At 34.0% G+C, this 22888-nt stretch overlaps 1 protein-coding gene across 1 annotated transcript in view; it reads right to left on the bottom strand.

The window, feature by feature from the left end:
• LOC121388097 (zinc finger homeobox protein 3-like) overlaps positions 1-22888 on the bottom strand; it is a 116562-nt gene that overhangs the window by 61504 nt on the left and 32170 nt on the right. The window lies entirely within an intron of this gene.

Genomic DNA, 22888 nt, shown 5'->3' with positions numbered 1-22888 from the left:
ATTAGATGATGATTTAAAATTAAACACAGGTTTTTAAATAGTTGTACCAAATACCTGTTCCACATAATATACAATAGTAATTTCATAAACAAGTCTACATCAACTTGATGAAATCCGAATGCAAATTTACTAGGATTTCGTGCTTTACCAAATCCCTGATTTTGTTTTGGAGGCACATATATATAATTTTTAAGATTTCAGGGGAATCCTAAACAAATCCCCCAAAATCAATGAATTGAAAGTCATAATAATTTCAGATGCAAAAACAAACACTCCCTGAAATTAACTAAAACTGTCTGCACAGATTCAACAATTAATTGTGTACAGAAAGCTGCATGGAAATTTACTACAGCTTATCTGCTAGTCATGGGTCGTTCTGAAACAAAATAAACTAATAGCAGTTAATTGCTAATTTGGGTGCAGACATAACATGCTCTTTTAGTACAAAAGCTGTTTGGATTTAGATTAGTTTTAGTGCAGTTGTTTCTCTGCCCGATTCTATTTACCACACAGCTAATGCTGGCCAAACAAAAGAAAACCTTTTGGACTGCTGCTTAAACCCATTACATATGAGCTGGATAATAAAAAAACTACAAATCAAACATTCTCTCGGCCACAGCCGATAATGATTCTGACACTAATGACCTGGCAAAAAAAAAAAAAAAGAAGAACAAAGGAATATTATCAAGGTTATTAATGGTATGACTGGCCTCATTAAAAATTGAAAAACATGGCGGCAAAGATCATGGCCAACAATTACATGAACCGATGTGATGACACTGCTCTATGCTGTATCAAAGTTGGAGAGAAAGAGAGAGAGAGAGAGAGAGAGAGAGAGAGAGAGAGAGAGAGAGAGAGAGAGAGAGAGAGAGAGAGAGAGAGAGAGAGAGAGAGAGAGAGAGAGAGCAGAGTTTTGTGATAAAATCAATAGAGATATTGAGTTTTCATATAAATTAATTACATGCCCACCATCCATTTAGTCTACACTGGTGAAGCAAACAGATCACAGATTGACCTTGTATAAGGATTAATTATTTATTTCTGTTATAAGGTCAGTTCGAATATTATTTGGTGTTGTGGAATATAGCGAGCAGATTTTGAAAACTTGCATCAATTAAAACTTTAGGCCTACTGGCATTCTTTAAATTATTACTGGGATTGGAGTTTGATGGGGTTAATATTAGAGATGAAAATATCTGCAGTGATCGAGGTATCCCATGATTTTTGGTACACTAATTATGGAACATACATGTAGATGGGAATGGGTAATAATCCACTGAGAGAGAGAGAGAGAGAGAGAGAGAGAGAGAGAGAGAGAGAGAGAGAGAGAGAGAGAGAGAGAGAGAGAGAGAGAGAGAGAGAGAGGGGGGAGAGAGAGGGAGAGAGAGAAACAGAGACAGAGAAAGAAAGGGAGAAAGAAAGGGGGAGAGAGTGGAACATGGGGGGGGAAGAGAGAGAGAGCGAGAGAGAGAGAGAGAGAGAGAGAGAGAGAGAGACAGAGACAGAGAGAAACCTGCCACCACATGAGCTATTCCTACCAGTAACACAGAAAGGGTCTATATGCACTTTTTCACAGACATGACAGTACATACCATATTATTTGGCGTACCAGTTATGTCCATTCCAACCAGTGTCTTACAACTGAATTATCAAAGTCTGTGGTATTTACTGTCCAGTCTGTGTGAAGATGAACATAACGGTTTCTGTGCTGCTTACTGGTTTGAAGGTGCAGCTACAGCTGTTTGTGCTCATTAGCAATCTGGACCTAGTGTCCCACTTATCATGTCAGGTTGCGGCACATTTTTTTCTTAAGAAAACCAACAAAACAAACCAACATACCACCGCCATTAAAAATATATATGAATTTGGGGACTAATGTCATTTTCATAACAAGTGGACATAACCAGTTGTGGTTGTTCCGTCTTGATATTAAATTTTGATACCCCCATAGTATACCAGTAGATCCATGTCAAAAGATGTACCTCCCATTGTTTAGTACGTGCGCAACTCACTTCAATAGTTAATACATGGTAGTAAATATGATAGTACTCCAATATAATATTCAATTTACATCACAGTTTGGAACGAAGATTAAATATGAAGATTATTTATTAATATGCAGAAGGTTCTTGTCCAAACCAGATTAATATGAGACCAACAAAATGTGCTCGTTTACTCAGTGAATGAGTTGAAAGTTATTTGATTTGTTTATTTACTTACTAGTACATGTATTTATTTATTTATTTTATTTTTTATTTACTAGAAAGTTTAGATTGGATATAAGCAATATTTGTCACAATGTGTAGAAGATCCTTGTGAAATGCAGAATTGGGCAAGTACAAAGAAGGTTGTCTGCAGTGCAGATTAAACGTGGAGAAGTGATCAGAATAATCGCAAACTGTTAAAAAGGCCTTGCCTATTGTATTGTTTATTTATTTATTTATTTATTTATTTATTTATTTATTAAGTCAATTTAGGACCTCAACGTTTTATCAAGTTTAGACAGTATGAATGAAGACAACCAAAATGTGTTATAACATTTGTTTTGTTTGTTGGGGTGAGGGATGTTCTTGTTGTGTTTTGTCGTTTTTAATGTTTTTCTGGGTTATTTTGTGTCTTTTTTTCATTCCCAATTTCAATCTAAATATTCCTAGCTTAATATTGTATTTTAAATTTTTTTATAAAAACGTTTATCCCAATTTCATTTTTTTTTCAAAGTGAAAATGAAAATCACAGTTTTATTCAAAACGATTCCAAATTTCACCGAACTGATGCCATGTTAAAACCTAAGAGGTGATTCAAACTGTGTTATAAAATTTTACTTGTTTTAAATTGGGAAGCAAAAACACACTGGATATTTTCAAAACTTGAAACAGCAGTATTAATAACTAACACCATTCTCATCGCTGCACGGATCAATAATGAAAACCTGTTGCACAGCAGTCAGCTTTTGTCTTTCATCTAGAATTCTGTGTATTTTAATCTCTAATCAATCGGCCAATGCAATCACTGAATGACAAAGCAGGCCCGATGGTATGTCGTACCACAGCATACTCCATACATAAAACCCAGCATAACTTATATTAATTCCTAAGTCAATATCACAAAATCTGTTGCCACACCGATGTCTTTTGTCTTTAATGCAATTCATTTATGTGCAGCAGCATTTAATCAATTCTCCCCCCCGTACCCCCTTACTTTACACATCGACAACTGTGACAGTCTTTTCACCTGGATATTAACAATGAAAAATAATGAAAATAAAGCGACTACTACGTTGAGAATTCAATTAATTATTTGCTCTGACTAATGACATCAAGTCTGTTACCACCAGTCTGTTACGGCAATTAATTCATAAACTTAGTCACAAACAAGATGTCTGCAAGCAGCCATATATATATATATATATATATATATATATATATACATATATATATTGATCTTTCATATCAAAACCCTTTTCTTTTTTCTTTTTTAAAAACCCACAAATACTGAAGTATAGTTGTTATTTTAATTTTTATTGCTAAAATATTACTATAAAAAATATCAGAACAGAAAGTTAACTGTTGATGTCTGATTTTGGTTGTTTTTAATTCTATGATGATATAATGTAGGCAATTCAACAAAATCATCATTTAAAAATATCAACAATTTGTGTATATAGAGTCATAAAAGTATAACTTGGATTAACCAAGATTATGGATTTTAACAAAAAATTCTACAATGATAAACTGTAGACAATTAAATAAAATCATCAATTGTAAGTCTAGAAAAATATCAACAATATGTATATATATATATAAAGTGATAAAGGTACAAACCAGTCCTAGGTCCTAGGTTTTGGTTGTGGGGTTATTGTTCAAGATAATATTTTATAATGTACACAAGCAGACAATTAAAGAAAATCGCCAACAGCAAGTAGGAGATATAAAAAATATCAACAATGTGTATATATAAAGTGATAACAGTACATGTATTTAGATCACTCACAAGGATTAAGGTGTTACATTCAGGTTGTTATGTTTTGGAGATGATCATGGTTTCACACAGTAGAAACAGATGATGGGTTATACATGTATAATGTAGACTCTTTAACAAATTTACCAATAAATGTATATAAACACATAAAAATAATATATAGATCAGTTACAACGGACTTGCTAGATTGCTGTTAATGTTGGTTGTTGTTGCTTTTTTATTTTATTTTATTTTATTTTATTTTATTATTATTTATTTTTGGGGGGGGGGGGGAGGAGGGGAATTATGATAATTACACAACACATAAACAGATGAAGGGTTATATAATGTTGACACTTCAACAAATTCACTAACAGCTGAACATAAACTCAAAAATGTATATACATCAGTCACAAGAACCAAGGTGTTAGATTCTGTGGGTTTTTTTGTGTGTTTTTTGGGGTGGGGGGTGAGGGGGGAAACCATGATTCCACACAGTAGAAACAGATGATGGGTTATATAATGCAGACACTTTAACAAATTCACCAATAGGTGGTGTACATAAACTCATAAAAGTATACAAAACAGTTATAAGAACACAGATGTTAAGATTCTGGTTGTGTAATAAAAGTATATAGATCAGTCACAAGAACAGTGGTACTAGATTTTGGTTGTGTGTGTGTGTGTGTTTGTGTGTTTGTGTGTGTCTGTGCGTGTTTGTGTTTGTGTGCCTCTGTGTGTGTGTGTGTGTCTGTGTGTGTGTGTGTGTGTGTGTGTGTGTATGAGTGTGTTGTGAGTGTGTGTGTGTGTGTGTGTATCGGTGTCTGTGTATGTGTGTGTGAGTGTGTATCTGTGTCTGTGTGTGTGTATCTGTGTCTGTGTGTGTGTGTATCTGTGTGTATGTGTGTAAGCGTGTGTAAGTGTGTGTGTGAGGGTGTGTGTCTGTCTGTGTGTGTGTGTGTGGTGTGTGTAAGTATGTGTGTATGTGTGTGTGTGTGTGTGTGTTTTTATCCTGATGATTCTGCACAACACAAACAGCTGATGAGTTTGAAACCATAGATCAGGTTGCAGGCATAAACTGCCAGCCGAGCACTCTTCCGAGTCATAAGTCAGCGCGCTTTTCAACTGGAATCATAACTCACACTGGCTTTCGTGTGAAGTAACAATTTTAATGGCACTTTTTGCCCAGTCGCGGCCATCTGCTCCTGTAGTTCACCGGCGGTTCGGCTCGTTATTAGCTCCGTTGCATTTGGCGGGTGTCAATTTTATTGACCTGATCAGTTAATTTTCATTCCAGATTTTAAAAAATTTCAAACTTAACAAAATAATCTTCAAAAGGGCTTTTGTTTTTCTTTTCCAAAGACATTGGTACTTGGTGAAATTTGAAGAATTTGGAAATTCAAACTTCAAAATGGTTTTTCTTTTTCTTTTTCAAGACATTGGTAGTGGGTGAAATTTGAAGAATTCGGAAATTCAACTTCAAAATAGTCTTCAAAAAGGGTTTTTTGTATTTCTGTTCCAAGGCATTGGTACTTGGTAAAATCTGGAGAATTCAGAAATTCAACTTCAGCACAAAGTCTTCAAAAAGGTTTTTGTTTTTCTTTCACAGACATTGGTACTTGGTAAAATTAAAAAAATTTAAACTTAAAAATAGTCTTCAAAAACGTTTTTGTTTTTCTCTTCCAAGACACTGGTACTTGGTAAAATTTCAAGAATTCAGAATTCAAACTTCAAAATAAAGTTTTCAAAAAGGTTTTTCTTTTTCTTTTCCAAGTCACTGGTAATTTATAAAAAAAAATTAGAATTTGGAAATTCAAACTTCAAAACAATGTCTTCAAAAAGGGTTTTGTGTTTTCTCTCCAAGAAATTGGTACTACTACTTAAATTAGAAGAATTATTAATTTCAAATGGCAAAATAAAGTCTTCAAAAAAAAAAAATATTTAGAGAGAGAGAGAGAGAGAGAGAGAGAGAGAGAGAGAGAGAGGAGAGAGAGACAGAGAGAGACAGACACACACACACAGAGAAAGACAGAGAGAGAGAAACACACACACACACAGAGAGAAAGACAGAGAGAGAGACAGAGACAGAGAGAGAGAGAGAGAGAGAGAGAGAGAGAGAGAGAGAGAGAGAGACACACACACACACACACACACACACACACACACACTCCATGATTTTTTTAGTGCAAATAGGGCCAAGTTATTTAATATTATATAACCACAAACAATATAATTCAAAAAAATAATAATACATTCCTTATAGTATATTATTACTAAGCATGTCTCATCAGCAATAAAATCAAACAGGAACCCACTTTAGTCAGACATTATAAAACATGATTAAAAACCCAGCCAAACCTGTACTCTTAATTTCCAGATTCATTATTCACACGAGACATGCTACAACTAATATGTAAATGTATTTTTTGAAATTACTAAAACATTACGTGACCTAAACCTTTACACTGACTTTACATCTAAAAATAAACTGCTAACTGATGTAACACCACCACCACCACCAGTGTTTGGCACACCAGGGCCCAGCCCCCATTATAACTAATGTATCCAGGTTAGTTGTTTGTAATTAGCAATGATGTGCCTACAGGCTATAGGTTTTATGTTTTTAGGAACTGTGTCAAAGGATTATTAACTGCACTTGGTGGATCTTTGAGACATCCCCCGAAACGGGTGACAAAACAATACAGCAGGGCCTGATCGTGTTTGGTTGGCCGACTTCAACCAGAGGGCACAGGAATGTCTTTTGTTGTTACGATGTGACTCAGATTTGCTTTTATATTACTATAATTAACCTTGGTTAAAAAAAAATAAAAATAAATCCACAAACAATGATTGGTTCAGCGGAACATCGTTTGGATGATTAGAGTAATCCCACCCTCGCATCCTTTGTAAGGTGTAAGTAATGTCTTTAAATGAAGACCAGATTAAATAGTTTCTCAAATTAGAGGGGATATAATTATAGTGGGTAAAATACAAACTAATCAACAAGTACCCTTTTTTAAAAGTGGATTTTACAGTTTAACTGACAAGATACCACTTTTTGTTGTTGTTCTGGGTTATTATTATTATGTTTTTTACAGATCATAGTAGGTGGATTATCGGATAATACAAATGTGTTTTTGTTTTTTCTGTTGATCATGCAAGACTGATATTATTATGGCAGACAATGATGATGATAAAGTCATCTTCGAAAATTCAACATCTTTACCCAGGCATGTACAACTACCCATCTTCTTTAACAATGTGCATGGCAAGTTTTAGAAATAAAACCAAGTGTTTGACAAATGTTTGAGAATGTCACAAGCCATCACAGAAGCTTTGGCTAGTGCCATTAAGTATTATGGTAAAACAGTTAATATTCCACTAGCCCAGATTAAAAATCAACTAGCCGTGACCGAGGGATGGTGGATTTGTTGAACCCTGTGTCAGTATATAAACCATCAGCATATATTATACTTAATGAAGTACAACCATAAATGTACTGTATTGGAATTCACAACCATGTACAACCATCACTGTATCAAAGTACTTTAAAGTACAACAATGTTTGCATTTTAACCATGTACAACATCAGAGTACTGTAAGAGGTACAATCATCACTGAATTTTAACCATGTACAACATCACATTATCAAAGTACTCTTATTAAACATACAACCATCAGTGCATTTATAACCATATAGAACATCACAGTTTTGTGAGATGTACAGCTATACAGCTATATATACTCCAGCAATGTACGTCTATACTACTACTACTACCATCAGTCTCATCCCTCATTCATATGCTCCTGTAAAACCTATACTTCATGCTCGAACTGACTAAACAAGCCTTCCCAGCATGCAACTGCTACACCTGTTTGGACCACCAACAACCCCCAGCTCCAATCACTGGTGTTTACAGTTGCAGTTCTTTGTGCCGTGCACTTGTTTCAGTAACTGAGGATCTCTCCTCTCCCCCCACCCCCCCCACCCTCTCTCCTATCACTGGAGATAGGTTGACCCCCCCACCCCCCCACCCCCACCCTGGGCCATCTCTGAGTCTGCTTTTGCCAGTTGAGCTATAAATGGCAACCAGTTAGTTACCTACTGAGAAGATAGGCAGATAGCAGTGACCTGGCTGGATGGGTCACTTTATCAGACAGGTTTTATATGTCCCGGTGCTCTATGGATAAACTTAGCCACAGTAAAGAGAAGGGAGAAAGAGAAGAGAGACAGAGAGAGAGAGAGACAGAGAGACAGAGAGAGAGAGAGAGAGAGAGAGAGAGAGAGAGAGAGAGAGATGGGGATAAATAAAGTTTAGTTTTGTTTAACAACACCACTAGAGCACATTGATTTATTAATCATCGGCTATTGGATGTCAAACATTTAGTAATTTTGACATATAGTCTTAGAGAGGAAACCCGCTACATTTTTCCATTAGTAGCAAGGGATCCTTTATATGCACTTTCCCACAGACAGGAAAGCACATACCATGGCCTTTGACCAGTTGTGGTGCACTGGTTGGAAAACCCAGTCAGTTAAATGAATCCACCGAGGTGGTTTGATCCTGCGACGCAAGCACTCAACTGACTGAGCTAAATCCTGCCCTTATATTGTAATGAGTTGATATACTGTAGCAATCAGTCAGTCAGTCAATCAATCAATCATTTTGATTGTATAAAAGAATATTAAGAAAATAAAAGTTAACTGTAAAGGTGTCGTCCTTTATATCAATATAATGAGGGGCAACAGATGGATATCTTTCCAGAATACGTACAAGACTATTTTTACCAACTTACAAAAAGTATTTGTCCCTTTGATTGAAAACAAATATTTATAGTATAGAACTTTACTAACTTACTACGCCCTGTTGTATGCAATAGACATGCGTAACTTTCTTAAACAATCACCTATATTTAATAGTTTATTATTTTCAATAGTTGCTTACCCATGCACACACATCTTTTTCCCCCTTGTATTTAAGACTTTAAGCACTTAGGCAAATATGTCTTAATCACCTTTCTTAATTCCGTATTACAATTTCTAGTTACTAATATTGTTTTAAAATTTTTAATTACATATGTACACAATATGTTTAAATTTATGTTAGGACAAATACGTAATATTTTCCAGCACCAGTTTTTTTTTATCCATTGTAATTCATGTTTCTATAAATCTTTATAATTATGATGATTAACATAATTAATGTGAGGTAATTTATAGTATGATGCATTAAAAAATACAATGAAAACCCCTACAAAAAAAACCCCAAACAACAACAAATATTTCACCTCTTAAAATAATGACTAAATAAATGAAATATTTCCCACCTCCATACACAACCTCAGCACATGTGTAAATTTTACGAAATAGCTTTTAAAATAATGAAAATATTTGGAAATATACTGTAGGACATATTTCAAATGGTTAAAAAATTAATAAAGATAATCACCAAAACTCAAGTTTTCCTGGTTTATTATTAAAAATAAAAATAAAAAAATAAAAATTAAATAAAAAATTAACTTTTTAAAAATGACAGAAAATGTAAAAAACATTATTACAGAAAATTACAGAAAACTTTAAATAATAATTTAAAAAAAATTATATCACAAATACAGCCCTATGAATATACCAGTACAACAGTAAAATTAACGACATCAGCTTTTATACATGGCAGCTAAAACAACAGTATTGGATTTATCACAGGAAAACATATCTATAACACCAGCTTCCAGCACCTAGCCGAGAGAGAGAGTGTGAGAGAGAGAGAGAGAGAGAGAGAGAGAGAGAGAGAGAGAGAGAGAGAGAGAGAGAGAGAGAGAGAGAGAGAGAGAGAGAGAGAGAGAGAGAGAGAGAGAGAGAAAGCGAGAAAGCTGATCAAATAGCGAGACAGGCTGAACTGAACTGAGCCCGACAGTTCGCTAGAGTTACGGCCCTGTAACAAGTGTAAAACACAACACTTTAAACCGCCGTCTGCACACGCTTTCTCCAAAGCCGAGGGAGAAGCCAGGCGTTTAGTGGCTGCCTGTCAAATGTTACTATGTACCTGTCTGACATCTTGTTCTAACTCAGCTTCAGATGAACTTTCTCAAGTTACGCACATGAGTAAAGTGCCTAACAGGCATGCACAATCAGATTATGGCCGTTATATAATAGAGCTACTGAAACCAAAACAGGGAAATCAGACGCAAGTGCTCCGCTTGTACAGATAAACACTGCAGTCGGTTTCGCAAAGCTACAGTAAATATCTTCAAGACAATTTTTTTTTTTTAAAGTTAAAAAAAAGAGAATTTTTTTAAAAACAGAAATAAAAGGTGATGGTAAATTAAAAAAAAGAAGAGAAAGATGTCTGTTGATTCTTTCAGCAAAAGGGCTGGGTGGTGGTGTGGTATGTTTCTTGAGCAGATGTTTAACAGTACCACATAACGTATATAAAACACAAAAATCATGAGACGTCATTAATAAAAGTTAACTTTGTTCGGCTGAATGAACCGTGAGCTGTGTGTGACGAGAAGATCACACAGACTGTGTGTGTGTGTGTGTGTATATATAGCCACGTCTGTCGCTCTACGGGAATTAGCCAAGCAGAAAAAAGAAAAGACAGAGAGACACGGAGTAAGTGTGTGTGTGTGTGTGTGTGTGTGTGTGTGTGTGTGTGAGAGAGAGAGAGAGAGAGAGAGAGAGAGAGAGAGAGAGAGAGAGAGAGAGAGAGAGAGAGAGAGAGAGAGAGAGAGAGAGAGAGAGAGAGAGAGAGAGAGAGAGAGAGAGAGAGAGAGAGAGAGAGAGAGAGAGAGAGAGAGAGAGAGAGAGAGAGAGAGAGAGAGAGAGAGAGAGAGAGAGAGAGAGAGAGAGAGAGAGAGAGAGAGAGAGTGAGTGAGTGAGTGAGAGTAACAGAGGCAGAGAAAGACAGACAGACATACACACACACACATGGGATAAAAAAGAATCATTCACTTACCATGTGAAAGGGTGTGAAAAGAAGCCGGCGTACAGACGAGGCGGTGGCGGAGAACACAAGGCATAACAGTACATGATCCCAGCGATCCGGAGATAAATCAAAACTGAATCACTCCCAATGAGTGCCTAATGAAGTTAGCGGAAAGGGGGGACGATTCCATGCTATAACTAGTTAGAGAAACAAGAACTAATCAGACTTCCCTATTTGCTCATTTTCCCCTCTAGTCCAACCAGAGCTCTCCAGTGGAGCGTATCATATGCAAATAACTAATTAGAATCTTGCCAATGACAGAGGCATGGGCCACAGGTGCTGTCTTTATTTCCTATCTGCCTCTCCAAGTTGCGCAGTGCAGGCCAGATAGCTTTGTTAGCAAGGAGAATGACTTTTTGACCTCTTATTTTCACTTTTATTTCTCACACACCATATCTCTCTCTCTCTCGCTCCCTACCCTGTCCAGCCCTTCACCAATCTCCATGTGTTAATGATTTGTTTGCAGATTGTTCGAGAGTAATTTTCCAAAGGTGACGTTGATTACTCCTAGCATAGCTTCACACTTGTAAAAGTGTGTTTTTCATCTCTAGCAGTCGAAATTCCAACAGGTTTTTTTTTTCCTTTTCCCTTTCTTCTCTAAATTAACCTAACCTTTCTTCTTTAATGGGACTTTGTGGTAGTAATTAAATAATATACATGTGTATATATATAAATGTGTAACTTTTGTTTTGTTTTTGTAGATTACAGATATTTCTTGAACTCAAAATAACTTATAATAACTTTAAGTTTAACTATATATTAACTTTAAGTATATTTATACTAAAACATAATTTTGTTCAATAAAATGCTAAAATAATAAAAACTTTTTTATTTACACAATAATTAATTAAAGGAACATTATATTTTTTTTACATACATTATATAATTTTGACAATTTAATTAAAAAAACAAATTTGATATGCTTGCACTAGAAACATACCCCCCACACCCCAAAAAAATATATAAATCTAAACTTCCATACACCTCAATACTAAATTTAATTATGAAGTATGTGTTGTTTTGTGATCACCAAACCCCAATAACAAAATTTAGGAAACTACACCCTCTCCCCCAATTTAGGAAACTACACCCCCTCCCCCAATTTAGGAAACTACACCCCTCCCCAAATTTAGGAAACTACACCCCCTCCCCCAATTTAGGAAATAATTGTGCATACATATAATGGTCACTATGAATTACCTTTTTAAGACTATGCATAACATAATTTTACCTGTAGCCATTCAAATGTTAATCCAATAAAAAATAGTTATAACATTAAGTCTTTATTTTAATTATAATGCCACTTCATTTTCCTAAAACTGTGGCCACTTAATTGAAAAAAAAAATGTCTTTGTTTTAATTCTAAAAACTATTTTAATTACAATTCTTTTTTTTAAACTAAACAATTTTTGAATGAATGTATTAAAAAACAGAAAAGACCAAGCGTTGAATACAAGATAACAAGAAGGTGAGACATTCCTTGATGAATGTAACACATCGTCTGTTTTAAAAAAAACTAATATCAGGAATTTCACTTAATTAATTTAAAAGTCTAGCAGTTGTTACGTGACTCCCATTTTTCACTTGCTGTTTTATTGGAATCAGGTTTTTTTTTTTTGTTTAACCACTGAAATACAAATTAAAATGTAATTTATGTTTTTTTCCTGTCACTGATGTTATTTGTTCACTGTTTAAAAAAGAAAATGCTTGTTCTCCTGTGACTATTTTGACATTTTGCATCCAAATAACCTAATTAATTACCCCCCCCCCCCCCCCAATTTAAAAAAAAAATTTTTACTGCAAAGGAGAGAGTTCTTTTTATAAATAACTTAATAGAAGAAATAATAACATAAAACATTTTGGCTGGGCTTTTTTTCTTTCTCTTTGAAATTAATTTTATCCACAATACTCCATAGTGAAAACTGTTGCCAATAAATAATAAGCATAAAACATTTTGGCATTTTTTTTTTTTCTCTGTATGAAATTAATTTTATCCACAATACTCCATAGTGAAAACTGTTGCCAACAAACCAACTGATGTAGGTGTAGTGTACTTTCAACAAATGAAATGGTTCTCTAAGAATATTAAATTCCAACAGTGTTAAGATATTTATTATTGTTATTATATATTGGCATTTACGCACTTTACAAAACTAAATATGACATCTTTGATTTATAAGTAAAGTGAAACCCCTTCAAACTGGACACCCAGGGGATAAAGTAAAAAGTAGTTTTTAGGCGCAGGGATTATAGATTATGGTAGCCCCACTCCCATGACTAGTGATATTCAGTGTTGGGCTAGTAAATAATTACTATAACTAGCCTCATGGCTAGTGGAAAAAAACCCTTGTCAAATGCTGCATTGACATATTTTGTAAATATGAATATCTTGCCCCCTCTTTCCACCCCAATCTAAGGATTTTTAAGCTCAACCTCCCTCTTTAGGTGACATATCTGATTATTATTAGTAGTAAAATTGTATTTATTTAAAGTAGGGCTAGTGAATTTTTAATAATGGCTAATACATTTTTAAAATCACTGATCCCATGGCAAGTGGATTTTTATAGTCCTGCCCAGGGGTATCCAGTTTAGAGAGATTCCGTTCTGTACTGTTATTTAAAACGAGACTGGTTTTGAGGGAATTCCAGTTTACAGAGGGTTCTCTTTTGAGAGGTTTCATTATATGTATAGATATATATATCAATTTTGTCATTATAAACTAGGATGTTTGTTTTTTATCTTACAATTAAATATATATTCTTGAAGTACAATAATACAACTCACAAAAACTGACAAATTACTCAATTTAGTGAATTTAAAGTAATAATCATTTAAAATAATGATATTTTTGCTGTAATTAATATTTTACAGAATTTTTATATAGTTAATTATTTGCATAGATTTTAAAATTCTCATGTTTTTTGTTTTTGCTGGTTAGTATAATTAAAATGCAATTTAGTGTACTTAGAAAGACTAAGTTGCACTCAGTCAACCCATACTAACTGTAGTACCGTCTACCCTTCTAGGCTGCTGATTTAGACTAAGTCAACCCATACATAGACTGTAAGTTGCACCCAGTCAACTCATACTAACTGTAGTACCATCTACCCTTCCAGACTGCCCACTTCTGCTAATCCCAGATTTTGAGTCAGAAGTGCAAAATTATGATACAGAATCTCAATATGCCTATATTAAATTATGTTTATGGTTCTGGCGGAATCTTAAAAAAAATTAAAATCCCCAAATTCAATGCCTGCCTTCATATTTAAGACTTAATACATATAGTTTTTTTTTTTAAATATATAAAGAATACAGATCTAGCACATTACTACAATGATTTTCTTTTTAAGACATGTAATCCTGTCATTAAATGTTTTCAAACGACCATGTTCACATGTTGAAATGTTGGATAAACTTGATAAATTTGATACCTTCATTTTGTATGTTGAAATGTTAATAAACTTGATAATATACTTTCATTTTGTGTTGAAATGTTAATAAACTTGATATTATACCTTCATTATGTTGAAATGTTGGGTAAACTTGATATTATACCTTCATTTTTGTTGAAATGTTGGGTAAACTTGATAATATACCTTCATTTTATGTGTTGAAATGTTAATAAACTTGATAATATACTTTCATTTTGTGTGTTGAAATGTTAATAAACTTGATATTATACCTTAATTTTTGATGAAATGTTGGGTAAACGTGATAATATACCTTCATTTTGTTTGTTAAAATGTTGGGTAAACTTGATAATATACCTTCATTTTGTGTGTTAAAATGCTGGGTAAACTTGATAATATACCATCATTTTGTTTGTTGACATGTTGGGTAAACTTGATAATATACCTTCATTTTGTTTGTTGAAATGTTGGGAAAACTTGATAATATACCTTCATTTTGTGCATGTTTCCAACACAACAGTCCTGCCTCGAGTAATTAATGTACAGTATCCAAGATATATGAGGAACGGTTGCTGACAAAAAAAAACTTATCTCAAATAAACTACAATGTCAGAAGCAATTTTTATTTCCATCACTTCCACTGTTACAATTTAACACAAGAATGTTTCTTTTATTTTTGCCTACATACATATAAAAAAATAAAAATAAAATGTTCTATGAGCATTAGACAATGGCAATCAATTGTGTCTTCGAAATTATGTTGTATTAGAAATATTTACCAATATCTATGCTTGATTAATGTTCCTCCACTTAATACTGTTAATATATTAATATTTTGTAAACTTTTATTTGCTAGAAACCATTATTACTACAACCACCACCTAAGATATAGGTACATGTATATAAATCATAGAGGATTCGTCACGAGTGTTTTTTAATATGGAAAATAACAACTATGTCTACGTTAATCGGTATTTGTCGAGGCTCTGCCAAGACAAATAGATTAACTAGATGAGCATGATATTTTGTATATTTAAAAAAAACCATGAGTAGCGAATTCTATTTATCCTATTACACTTCTATAATAAAATTTTCATTCAATATGAGTAAATCACAGTACTAAAGTCACCTCCATCGGCAATATGATGTCATCACGATTAGCACAAAATGAGTCTGACGTCATCAATTTTAACTAAATTTTACGAAAACGTTACGCTCAGGTATACAAGTCTTGTTGGTTTGTAAACCCATTGACAGCAACATATTATTACCTAGAGACCTTGCAAATTTGCATATACCTTTATTACACAGGTTAATACACTAAATTATCACATGGGTTTATGAGATGAATATCATGGGTAAGTCATAGGACAAATGTATATATTGGTTGGTAATTAGTATTAGGGTGCTTAGAGGGGTAAATATTTTCCGCTCACTGCCCCAAACCTTACCCATCCTAAATGATATATAACATGGTGTAGTCTATCCTGGTTGGTGGCATAATATATACTGTATATAAATAAAAGAAATCTTGCTGTGAAACAAACAAACTGTGGTACAGCAAACTTATTTGTTTTTAATTTTCTTGTTTCATAGTTTATGAGTATATTATAAAGGCAAACATTCTGGATTTTACCTTTTTCTGTCGAAAGCAGGTAAAAGCATCCTTGCTGTGGAAGTTAAAAAAAAAAAGTAGTTTATCTCAAAGGAAAAAAATTCTTCTTTCATTCGTTTGATGATTTACATACATGTATGTTAACAACTAAAACAACCAAGACTACTTTCCACAACAGAATGCACATAAAAGAAACCTTACTGTTTTAATTAAAAAAACTAAAATAACTTTAATTTGTACTATTTACGTATGTTAACACAGTGTTTACATATTGCTGAGTGTACTTTAGAGTCAGACCGCATGCACATGTAAATAAATGTGATACAGGCGATCAGGTTTATGATGTATAGTGCTGGACTTTTAATTGTTTGTAATCAAAAGATAGGAGCACACGTCAGAATGTCATTATGCACAATTTATATAGTTTACTCGTTTCATTCTCCTAAGTTGAATCATTCTAGACAAATCACTGTTTAAAGTGAAAAAAAAAAAAATAATAAAAAAAACCCCTTCAGATTACTTTATACTTATTTACCTTCGATTTCTTCTGTCAAAATTATTTTTTTAAATCTTCACTTTCATCGGCTAAAACTTTTCTTTATTTGACAAACGTGTGGAAATTCCAGCAATACTGACGTTATGATTTGCTCAGGTTTTACAAATTACAGTTATAAATGGAAATGAAAGGAATGCATGTTTTAATCAGGAGCAGTTACATGTAATAACACATGGTAATTATGATGGATGGGTTGGATATTTTTACACAGAATTTAAAGAATCATACTTCCCACAAAACAAGAGTTTAAGGCAAAGACCAGTTTGTAATAATAACAATCTTTATTTAAAGGATTTATTTATTCAGTCAAAATAGACACTGGTCTCGCTTGTGGGGTGGGACGCAGCCCAGTGGTAAAAGAGGTCAGTTTGGAATCAATTCCCATTGGTAGGCCCATTGGGCTATTTCTCAATCCAGCCAGTGCATCACAACTGGAATATCAAAGGCTTTGGTATGTGCTGTCATGTCTGTGGGATGGTGCATATAAAAGATCCTTTGCTATAAAGGAAAAATGTAGCGGGTTTCCTCTGATAACTGTGAGTCAGAATTACCAAATGTTTGACATCCAGTTGCCAATGATCAATAAATTAATGTGGTCTAGAGGTGTCATTAAAAAAACAACACCTCTTTAACTATAAAGATGACACATTCAGTCAAATAGATTGGCCATATTCCAAGCTATAAAATTTTAGTAGATGGGGATGGGTGTGTGTGTGTGTGTGTGTATGGTTTCATGCAAGTGGTGTGTGTGTGTGTGTGTGTGTGTGTGTATGGTTTCATGCAAGTGGTGTGTGTGTGTGTATGTGTGTGTGTGTGTGTGTGTGTATGTGTGTGTGTGTGTGTGTATGTGTGTGTGTGTGTGTGTGTGTGTATTTAAGTGTCTTTGTGTATGTTTGTTGTTGCTGTTATATATATATAATTTTTTTTTTTTTTTTTAAATGTGACAAAGAAAAAGGCCCCCTCCCACCACCAACACATTAGATCAACATAACATTACTCAATTCCTTACCTGGTACAGACATCACATGAAATATTTACAGCCAAACTTGGAGAAATATACCATACTATCCACGTAGAATTACAACACCGACCATGTTGCTTTCCCCTCCATGGTACGTTAACAACTAAAGCTATACCTTTACTCAGTCCTACCAAACTGTAATCCCACGTTAATGAGTCTGTGCCAATTAATACCATAATATGATAATCAACTCGGACAAAACACCGTTCCAAACAGGCGAACAATGGCTCTCCACAAATAACCCAGCACAAACCGAGGGCCAAGGGCTGAGACAAAAGCTATTTTGCAGGTAATTATCGAGTAATAAAGCTACCTTTGTGATTGCCGATCGGCCGCATGACCAGGTAAGTGTGTCTTAATTTTCAGCGTGCATTCATCGGAGGCAATCAGCAAGAAAAGAATGGGAATTAACAATTACTATGTTAATTTACCCATTACACATCAGGTGTGGTTGGCCAGAAAAAGACTTTTTATGGTCAGGGTTGGTCCAGATTTTATTGCACGGAGTTGGGGGTCGAGGACGAGGATCAAGTGCAATTATTTATTTTTTGGTGTAGCTCTGTCAGAAATTAAAAAAACCAAAAAACATTCAGCCAAAAAATTACACAGTGAAACCCCTCCATGCTTATATCCAATTAAGGTTCAAGCACGCCGTCATGGGCAAACACCTCAGCTATCTGGACCGTTGTTAGTGGTTAATGAGATAGTTGTTAGTAGTTAGTGAGATAGAAGAGGGTGTAGTGGTCTTACACCTATCCACTGAGTTGTTAAAACTCACTCTGGGTTGGAGCTGGTACCGGGCTTCGAACCCTGTACCTACCAGCCTTATGTCTCTAAAACCCCTGTAAAACAGACACCAACAAGAACAAGTAAAAAGTGCAGGTTTTTTTTTTTTTAAAGTTGTTTTGTTCAACGACACCACTAAAGCACATTGATTAATTAATCATCGGCTATTGGATGTCAAACATTTAAGGATATCCAGTTTCGAGAGATTATGAGATTTAAAAAGGGACTAAAAATTTACCAATTGTGAGGGAATTCTAGTTTACAGAGGGTCCAGTTTTGAAGGATTTCACTGTATACTAATTATCATTCTATGAATGGCAATAATAAAAAACCCTGAACCTTCCTATGTAAAGATCTGGAACTGTCCTAATTACTAAACATATTTTTCAATAACAGCTAAGTATTTATTCCGATCTTTCATACACTATTGATTGATGTTTGCTGGACAAATGTACCATATCCTTCCAAACTCCTCCTCCCACACTCCCACCCCCACATGCCAATACGTATTGTTCTTATATTCAAATGCAGTCCAAGGACAACTGTCCTGGGCACATATTCCAACATCATTAGAGACTTGAATCAGGAAACAGATTTAATTAAATCTCACATCGCGATTCACTATATGCAAACAACAACCATATATACAAAACATTTATTCCTTCATTTAAAAAACTTGGCATTGTTGTTTGATTAGTAAACGACAGATGCTCCCTAATCAAACAACAATGCCAAGTTTTTGAAATGCAAGAATAAATGTTTTGCATATAAGGTTGTTGTTTCTTTTGTTATAATTGAGAAAAAACCCCAAACAGATGTTCTCTATTCAATTGAAAATCATAACTTTGTGAATGTCAAATTTATTCTTACTATGTAAATTTTTAATAATTTAATGAAGTTTGTATTTTTTACAAAACAGACACAGAAATATGGAACTTTACTGTTATTTGTCTAATTTATTCATTAATGCTCGGGTCGTAGGTTCAGACCTTCTTAGTACTCATTGATTTCCCCCATTCCACAACTGATATAAAAGGCTGTGGTATGTGCTGTCTTGTATGTGAGAAAGTGTATATGAAAGATTCCTTGCTACTATTGAAAAAATGTGGCACATTTACTCTGAAAACTACACATCAGTAAAACCAAATGTTTGACATCCAATAACTGATAATTAATTAATCAATGCACTCTAGTGGTGTCGTTAAACAAAAGCAATTTTTTTTACTTTTCTTCTGCTCACTGTTTGACTTTAGCACTAAGATGTCAGGATCTACTAATGCCTACAAAAAGCCTGACAGAAACATTAACAAAGAAATTAATGAGAATGTATTAAGATAGGAAAATTAATGAGAATATATTAATGATGTAAATGTCTAACGAGAATCCTAGGTCTCAGGTGGTATTGCTAATTATTATTAAGAGGTTTTCAGTTCACATCAACATTAAAATCTTATTAAGTCTAGACACAGCTGCATTGTAATAAACGAAAAAAAAAAGAAAAAAAAAAATATCTACGTTATTATATCTTTTTTTAAACTGTAGCAAATCCTTAATGCTTCAGACACGTCACATGGTAAATAAAGTAGTCCCTAAGTAATAATGTACTCACTGAAAAAACTAAATTGATTGAAAATCAATTTTATTCTTACATAAAATTTAAAAAGACAAAAAAAGGTAATAAGGTTGTATAGAATGCATTCATTAAGAAAAGTAATTCTAATTTAATGTACAGTATAGTTATAATAGCTCACCTGTTTTATACATTAATTACAATAAATAAATTACTGTTTAATCTATACAGTACCCTTCCATCTTCCTTGGAAGACAGAAAAAAAGAAAGAAAACAAATTACAGTTAGTCAGTGCAAATTCAAACACCAATCAGCTTTCTGTTTAATTTGTCTCAAATAACATAGCAAGCCCCAGTATTACGTAATAGCCATAGAAAAAACAGAACACAAGGCGAAAAAAGAAGAAAAAAGAGAAAAAAAAGTCAAGTATCTTGTTTTGAAGAAGGAAAAACCGAGCTATTTATCAAAACATTTCTTTCTAAAGAGCTCAATACAACCTCCAGCCACGTTGACAAGTTTTGTTTGAAACGAGAAAATAATTACGGATGTTTTAATCCTTTCCTTGTGTAATCTGGAATTAAAACAAAGGCCATTATCTTCACTGGGCTGAGCATACCGCCCCGAGGACGGACCTGCCCAGTAGCGTTACATATGCTTCTGCAACGTGGGTCTCACATGAGTGGTTTTCTTGTATGACTCCGCGGCGGTTAACAACTCTTTTAACAAGTCGAGATGTAGGGGTATTTGTGCTCAACAAAAGAGCCACGGTGATCGCATGGCTAGGGGAGGACAAAAGCGACCAAGCATCGCATCTGATGCGTTAGATCTGCGAATGAAAACGACAACGGCAAAAAAAGAGAAGCTTGAATGAGTGACGGAGCGCGCACACATACACCGACACACACATACACATACACCGACACACACACTCACAGGTTAGACTGAAGCTGATCTCTGCCTATTATTGGTTGACCGCAGGGTCATTGTGTCAAGTCGGAACAGATAGTTGTGGGCAAAGGGGGCAAAAATGCAGGCAGCACTGGCCGGCCATCCGTCCACGGTGTATTTATTATTGATGCTTCTTTCTCACTTGTAAATAATGACGAGGAGGAGAAAATACACGGAGCAGTAATCTATAGCCGAGATGGGTGAATTGCTGCAGGTGTTGTTTTGTCAACGATGACGCCTCAGGATTAACCTACTTAACAAACATCATTACAGAACTGCTCTGCTATACGCTTATGAAAAGGACTTCTTTTTGTGAATTACTCAAATTAATACCCCTTCTTTCTTGGACGCACCTAACTCGTGATGTCAGAGGTTTTGTTATGGACAGCCATATTTCAATCTTTGGTGGATATAAGCACGGAAATTTTTTTAGAATCGGAATATTACTACATTTATGTACAATTATTATATAAACACTGGGAACATTATAAACACTGGCGACATTATTTAATACTATGGTATCCTCACATGCATTAAATGGAAAATGCCTTCGTGTCATATTAACAAAATTTACAACATATAACCTAATATGTACTGCTTATTGTACAACTGCCCAGTTAAAAAAACTTTAAGTTTATAGTTTACAGTCACAAATGTTAACAAAAACATAAAAGCAACGACACTTTTAAAACAATAAAATTACTTTTTCTTGGACACTAAAATTACTTGTTATTGGGTACTTTCAATGTATATATTGCAGATTTAATTACCTAGAATTTCACTAAATTGTTTTTAAAATACACACATTTTATTATTAATTTAAAAAAAAAAAAAAAATCAGAAATTAGTCAATATTTAAAATACTTAAAAAAAATATACACACATTTTTGTTCTTAATAATTTCTTAATGACCATACTAAATTGAAATAAATATATAAGCTTGAATGAGAGACGGAGTGTGCACATACAATATATATATGTATGTATTTACACACGTGTATATAAATGTTTTTCAAATCATTATTCCGGGGGTAATTTGTGCACTGGTTAGCAATTACTCAATAATTAATAATCAGTGACAACATATACCTTCAAATTGTTTTGTTAATAATTTCTTAACATCAACACTATATTTAGATTGTTCAAAAAATATTTCTTACTAATATTAGCCAACTGTTGGCACTTAAAAATCAATTTAAAAAATTATATATATTTTTAATTAATATTTTTTAGCACATTTAAATTTAGCACTGCCATCAATAATTAGTTACCAACAAAAATATGATAGTTTATTTAAAAAAACACTGATGAAATGAGTAATTAATAATTAAACAATTATAATATATATATATATATATATATATATATTTTTTTGACAAAGTTCATATTGGGTTTTTTCCAGCTCATGAAAATAGCTATCAATGATTGGGACTAATTCTTTCAATCTATTGATTTATTAGTTTGACGTCATACTGCTGTAATCTACTTTCCTCCCTGCCTTTCAGCTCACCAGTGATGTCCGTCTGCTAAATTGCAGCAGACATGATGTAGCAGGCGAAATTCAGCAGAAGACATTGTTATCGCTGGGCAATGGTTACTGGCGAGTTAATGAACAGCCAAACAATTAGGTCTGGCCCTCAATCAGAAAAACAACAATAGGAAAAAAACCTTGTGAATTTGGGATAGGAGACCACCTGGTTTGATAAAAAAAAAAAAAAAAAAAAATACTAGGCAGATGTGCCCCACTAACCTATGGTAACAGATTGAGAGAGAGAGAATGAGAGACAACGGGGTTATAATTTGTATTAAAAAAAATAATAATAAAAAAGTCAAAATAAAAAAATCAAATATTTATTAAATATTACCTTGTGTGTGTGTCCAGAAAACACTATAATATGATGGCTGGTTGACATGGGCGACGGTATCCCCCTCCTAAATATATCTCTCCGTCCTGATCCACTCTGACCTAGATCAGTAGCCGACACTGTCCATACTTCCCCGCGACGATAGCCGCCGCCACCACGTAAGGGACACGTTAA

The sequence above is a fragment of the Gigantopelta aegis genome, chromosome 14 (genome assembly GCF_016097555.1).
Source record: "Gigantopelta aegis isolate Gae_Host chromosome 14, Gae_host_genome, whole genome shotgun sequence".
Classification (NCBI taxonomy): domain Eukaryota; kingdom Metazoa; phylum Mollusca; class Gastropoda; order Neomphalida; family Peltospiridae; genus Gigantopelta; species Gigantopelta aegis.
This window is presented reverse-complemented; position numbering and strand designations above follow the sequence as displayed.